General features: G+C 35.4%; 1 long non-coding RNA gene across 1 annotated transcript; it reads right to left on the reverse strand.

Annotated features, from left to right (window-relative positions):
- Nucleotides 1–2,552: 2,552 nt before the first annotated feature.
- LOC146145314 (uncharacterized) lies at nucleotides 2,553–5,806 on the reverse strand. Its single transcript, XR_014498691.1, has 6 exons — nucleotides 5,472–5,806; nucleotides 5,265–5,307; nucleotides 4,831–4,875; nucleotides 3,342–3,416; nucleotides 2,843–2,942; nucleotides 2,553–2,608 (listed from the first exon to the last, which is right to left on the reverse strand). It is a non-coding gene; the product is annotated as an uncharacterized LOC146145314 (long non-coding RNA).
- Between the last annotated feature and the right edge of the window lie 522 nt (nucleotides 5,807–6,328).

Genomic DNA, 6,328 nt, shown 5'->3' on the forward strand with positions numbered 1-6,328 from the left:
ACAGGTTTACTGACAACTGCCTTAAGGAGGTTGTCCCCTACAGTGCCTGCCTCTGTAGCACGCGCAAGGCTCGGGACACTGGTGATCCTCCCAGTTGCAGAGCAGACAGATAGGAGCGTTGCAACGAGGGCAGGTCCACCTCCAGCGAGTGTTGTCGCGAAGGTGCCTGCACATGGCGCAAACGAAGGCTCGACAGCGGTGACGCTGGTCGTCATCCGCTTCTTCGGCGCTCAGAATCTCTCGGCAGCGGAGACAACGTTCCTCGTGCCAATGCGAGGGAGAGCCGCGCTGCGCCTGCGCGAACGGGAAGCGTTTGTGTAAAGCGCCAAAAAATGTTGCCACACTACATGCCTTATTTTGTTGCAAAGGATGTATATTGGTCTTACCTTGTCCATCAAGTTTTACAATCTTTCCTAAACCACATTTTTTCAATGTAGCCACATTGATTCCTTTTTTTGCGTGTAGGATGCATATTAGCCATACTGTGCCCGAACAAGTTTTACGGTCGTTCGTACTGTGTTAAACAGCACTTTGTCAAAATATTTTGTAATACCTGGTTTTGAGTTACGACAGATCCCGTTTTTTTAGTGTAGTCACATTGCCTTTTTTGCGCAGGATGTATTTTGGCCTTACTTTTTCCCACCAGTTTAACAATCTTTACTGTGTTAAACAGCCCGTTTGGTTAGGTTTGTAATACCTGGTTATGGGTCAAAGGAGGCCCAGATTTTTTCGTTGTTTTATTTTTATGGACAATTACAAATAAACTTGTCTCTCCCCCAATTAGGTTAAAATTGTGGAATGCGTGAAAACAAGAAATTTAAATAAATTACGAGATGAACCTGAGATATAAACGTAACCATAGTGCAGATCACAATCGCAGCTTGTTTTGTTGCGTTTTTTTTCCATGAGGCGAGATCTTGTATTCACTGAAAAACGGCATTCAACTAATTAGTAGCTTTGGCACAACAATGAACCAAACTAAACTCAATTGAAAACATTTTTTTTTGCAAAATGTATTAGAACTTTCGACATTTCAGTCTAATTTGTCGAAAGTTAATAAACAGTAATTTTGTCTTGACCCCATTTTTTCCTAGCGATAAGTTTAAAAATATTGGCGAGTGCCGAGTTTCGTTGCGCAATACAACGACTGTTGTTGCAATGGTCAAATGTTTCTGCCTAAGATTCACACAGCACAAGGGTATTGTGTATTTGTGTTCCACAATTTAAAAAGGACTTGAGTATTCGTGTAACACTACACAAAAACCCGAATATTGCGTTTCACTTTTTAACAAAGGTTATTGTTTAACACTGGACTAAATTGACTTGTGAGGTGTCACGTTTTATTATGCTTGCATAAGAGTATTGTGCATTCGTGTTCCACAATTTGAAAGGAAATTGGGTATTTGGTAACACTACACAAAAACCCGAATATTGCGTTTCACTTTTTAACAAAGGTTATTGTTTAACACTGGACTAAATTGACTCGAGGTGTCACTTTTTATCATGCTTGCATTTCACTGTAATTATTGGGAAAAAAATAAACAGGCGATTTTTTAAACCTTTTTTGTAATTCACACTTGTTATTGCGCAACCATGTCAAGTAGATTAAATAAAAAAAATTCAACTTGAGGTTTGTCCGGTATTGAGCTCATCTAAAAACGTGTTCTTTAATAAAAAATTGGGATTTTTCAAGTATGTTTATGACTCTCGAGCAGGGCTGCGGAGTCGGTTGAAAATATCCCGAGTCCGACTCCGGCCAAATATGCGATTTTGTCAAGTCCTGAGTCTGGCTCAGACTTTACAGCCTGGATTCCGCCAATTAACGTAACTAAATACGGTAGATATTTAGCAACGCACTTCTAGGGGTGTCATATAACTCATCCAGTTACAATACTTGGTTGCAAACTATTCACCATACGCTATTACACCTTCACAGTTTACAGTTTGCGGTAGTATCAGTTTCAAAAGTCGGACTCAGGAAGTTTTACGTGGTCTTACTCGAGTCCCGAGTCTGACTCCGCAGCGCTGATTTCGAGTACTGGATTTACAAGTAGCGTGAATCATATTTCATATAGGCCTACACCAATAATATCCATTAGTTGTTGGTATAGAGAAGTTGTTCACAATTATTTTAGTGTGTCCCTTTTAATCGTTTGGCTGAAGGCGTGGGCCCCCAACGAAACCAGTTAAACTAGAGGGGTGGAACAAGCGTTTTGTTTCAGAGAGGCCAAAAACATTTTTTTTATGATGACGTCACTAAGTTACGTCATACCATGACATTAAGCAAGAACTTAAGAAAAGCTCCTGTTGTCGGTAAACCGCGTTGCAAATATTTAACAAATTTAAGTCTACAGTTTGCGCGAGGCGCAAACAAATGCGTTTATTTGGTTTAATAAGGCAAATCGCTTCTAGGGCCGTTGACTGTAAACCAGTGTTTCGCAACCTTTTTTGGGTGGCGGCACCCTACAGAAATTCTAAATAATTCGCGGCACACTTGTTCGTATTGCTTGCTGAGTGGCTAACTGTAACTCACACAGGGCAATCCATCCTTACCTCTCTTATCCCATAGCGGCGCCTTCGCGGTGGAACAACATTGAGGGGCGCTCTGCTGAAAAAAACAACAACATTCGTTTACAAACTGAAGAAAGCTGCAGTTATATAAAAAATAACAAACCCATAGTTTCTATTAAAGGGTTTACCAAAACAAATGACGTTACCAAAAACGACATTCGACAGTAAAGTCGCCGAGAAAATATCAGCGTTAAAAAGTGCACCATAAAAAACAGCCTTAGTGATTCTGACGATGGCAATAAAAAGAAAAAAAATAATTATATAGTGATACCCTGTGGCATGTGAACCAGCGAAAAGCGTCGTAAGCAATCGAAGGCGGTCTTGCTGAAGCCGATCTTGGGTGGTGGTCAACAACCTTGGTGGACTATCATCTATTAAAACAATTGCATACTTTAATAAAAAGGCTGGCATAGTTTCGAACTTGTCAGTTGAAACATGAACCTTCGTAATCGCAAGTAGCCTACTCGGTCTCGATGCGAGTTACGCAAGTAGTTTAGGTGATAGGACTAGGTAGTGTTAACACCAATGTTACAAGTATGAAAAACATATCGTAGTCGGAGATGATAGAATGTTTTCGGAGAGTTTGTGAATATCATTATATTTTCGCAAGGTAAGTTTTCGTCCAGTTAGAGTAGCAACGTTAAACAATGACTTGCTAAAACGAAACAACATATATGACTATCGCGCAGTTAAGTTACGCTGTCGAATATACGGAGTGTTTATAACATCAATGTTTTTCCAATGCTGCTATACAACATAACACGAATTACCACCCATATCCGTGTCGAAAGTACGATCTCTTTGGCGATTGGAAGATACTCCAGGGTCGAAGCTGTCTTGGTGCACTGTCCAAAAAAAAAAATACCAAAATAAATTATCTTTTAAATATTTATATGTTGTCCGAACTGACAAGGTTACTTTTTCATTTGAAAAAACGTTAGTTTATACACAAAAAGTGTAAAATAAAATACATGCCCAAACATAAACTGTAAAAGTAATAAAGCTTGTTACAGTTAGGTCGTACTTCAAACTTGCAATTTGCTATCAATTTTACAAAACAAATTTGCATAGATATCTTGGCTAATTTAATAGCGATTTTTGCAACAAATTTTAAGTCGTACCATCAGAAGTTGGCTGATTCGGTGACTGGTTGGGTGTTAGACAAGCAGAGCCGTTGTTCTGCACAACCTAGTAGTGTATCTTTAGTTTAATTAAGTACTTTGTAAAAAAGGCAAATAATCAAAATGGACATTTCAACAGTTGTCAGATTTCCATTGAGAATATTATTGAATGTATTGCACAACAAAGAAAAAGCTTGTTTAAGAAATTCAAAAACCACCAAACCCAAAGAATTAAGCTTTTACCAAGGGTAGGGGTGAGGAATACTTAGTATTGCGGGCGGTAGGAATTGCACAGCATTTCATTTTATATTTTTCGTTTTTATTACCCTAAACCAACTTAAACGGGACAGAACAAACGTGGAAACGGGCCCCTTTAGAATCTTAAAAATTAAAGAAACAAACCAGACTTGGACAACTAGATAATTCTAGTTCTAATTCAATAAATTAGAGCAAAATGCGGCTAATTCCACTTCTAATCTAATTTGTGAATTGCTTGTTTGCTTTAATTCTAGTTGTAATCTAATTCGGATTTTACCAAAAATCCTAGTTTGTCCAACGACATTTTTAGTCTCTTAGTGAAAACAAAGAATTTGAATTTAAACTCTTTGGTTAAAACGTAATTTTCACGGACTAAAAATCATATGCTATGCTAAAATGCTTAAAAATTAGCACACACATAATTGAAATGCACATTCCTATCAAAATGCTACTCGATTTAAATGTAATTGATTGTGAATAATAAAATGTAATTTTAGTTTAAATTCGTTTTTTTAAGAATTCGGTAATTCTAATTCCAATCTAAATTGAGAAAACTCAAAATGATCTAAATCTAATTCTAATCTAATTTGGAAAAACTAAAATGCTCGTACAGGGTCAACATAAAAACAACCAAAACTAGAATTGGTTCGTAATGATTTATACAAAGTCATGTTGAGCTGTGGCATATACAGTATGCGGTTATTAAATAGCGATTGCGCACAAGTTCAAAACCTAAAAAAAAGTTCTCAAACACAGCATTTCAGGTGGTGAGAAACGTAAAAGTAAAACCAAAATGCAATAAATTAAGACTGGACTTAATTTTAAGCTACATTCATCATCCTCGCAAATCCGTTATTTGTGAGTTTTTAGAGAAACATACCGCAGGAGGAATTACTGCAGGCTGAGCTTGCTCTTCTTGTTCGTCCTGCAAAATTTGAGCAACATAAAACAACCATGGCATTTGAACAAATATACAAGTAGTTACGTGCATTTATATTCAGAATATTTCGTATATTAATATTTTTATTTCGACATAACAGTACTCACTTTGAGGTAAAATATATGCGATTCTAGCAAAGGCCCTTTATTACCAACATCAAACTTTATACAAACTATTAAGAAGTGGTGATTAAATATATTTTTAAATTAAAACCCACTTGACCACCGTGACAAGCTCATTTTAAGCGTCGTTTTTGTTTATAGATAATATTTTTTTTAGAGTTAACATGTTAAATAGATTAGTTACATAATAAACTGAGAGTTTTTAGATGCACGATTAATTGTTTGATATAACATAGCGGAGAAAAATATCACCCTGTCACTTGAAGCTTCAACTGAATCTCTTGTAGCTTTGTTTCTTAAAACAAAATTTTATAAATGCCTTTAACATATTTTTAAAAAAAGATACAATTTACTCTATTACCAAACCAAATAAGTTTATTCACAATCTTGTAGTTTTGAATTTTCAATGGTGTTAAATCGATTGTAAAAGTAACCAAAAAAAAAACGAAAGCAACTTACTTCACATCAGGCATTCCAGTAACGACGCCATCTGTCAAAATGAAAAGACTATCTAAGTTTGGCAATTTTTCACACAAACCAAAATTAATGATTTTTACTCCTATAATACCATTTTAAGTTGCAAATTATCACCAATTAATAAGTAATTAGTGTATAAAATAGGGATTCAGTTCACTATTAAATAATATTGGGTCAACTAATGCAAACTTAGCTAACAGAAGCTAAATAAAAGTATTACTTTAACATAATTTTATATTAAGGTAATTTACCGAAAAATGGATCTGTACCACTCAGACGTTTTGTTGGAATTCTAAACAACACGTAAACTTGGTTAATTAAAGTACAAAACAAGAAAAATATATATTTAAAAAAATAATGTATAAATGCTTAAAAACACAATTTCGCACTTCGATGATGCTAACTAAAATAAATAAATTTATGGTAATAGATATGGGTTTCAGGATTTTAAAATGAAAATATATTGAATTTCTTGCAGCAACTAAAACACTATATTCTACCACAAATAAATTTTAGCTGGTGGCAAGCATTTAACAGTATTCAAGTTATTATAGGGCAATAGAATACATAAAATCGCAAGAAACAATTGCAAAATTCGAATAAAAGATTTGGTAATTTTTTAAAGATATGTTGATCATAAATGGCTTCCAGGCCAATGCTATAACCTAGTGTTCAAGGCAATTTTGGCTGTCAATAACAACTTATTCTTACGTGAGTGGCACTTCTTTTTTAACATCAACAAAGATTTCAGTCTTTCCCCCTGAAAACATGAGAACCAGATTAAAAATGTACAAAGAGAAAAAACAAGAAAATATAATTTAAATACAGTGTTAACAGCA

The sequence above is a fragment of the Ascidiella aspersa genome, chromosome 5 (genome assembly GCF_963924565.1).
Source record: "Ascidiella aspersa chromosome 5, kaAscAspe10.2, whole genome shotgun sequence".
Taxonomy (NCBI): Eukaryota; Metazoa; Chordata; class Ascidiacea; order Phlebobranchia; family Ascidiidae; genus Ascidiella; species Ascidiella aspersa.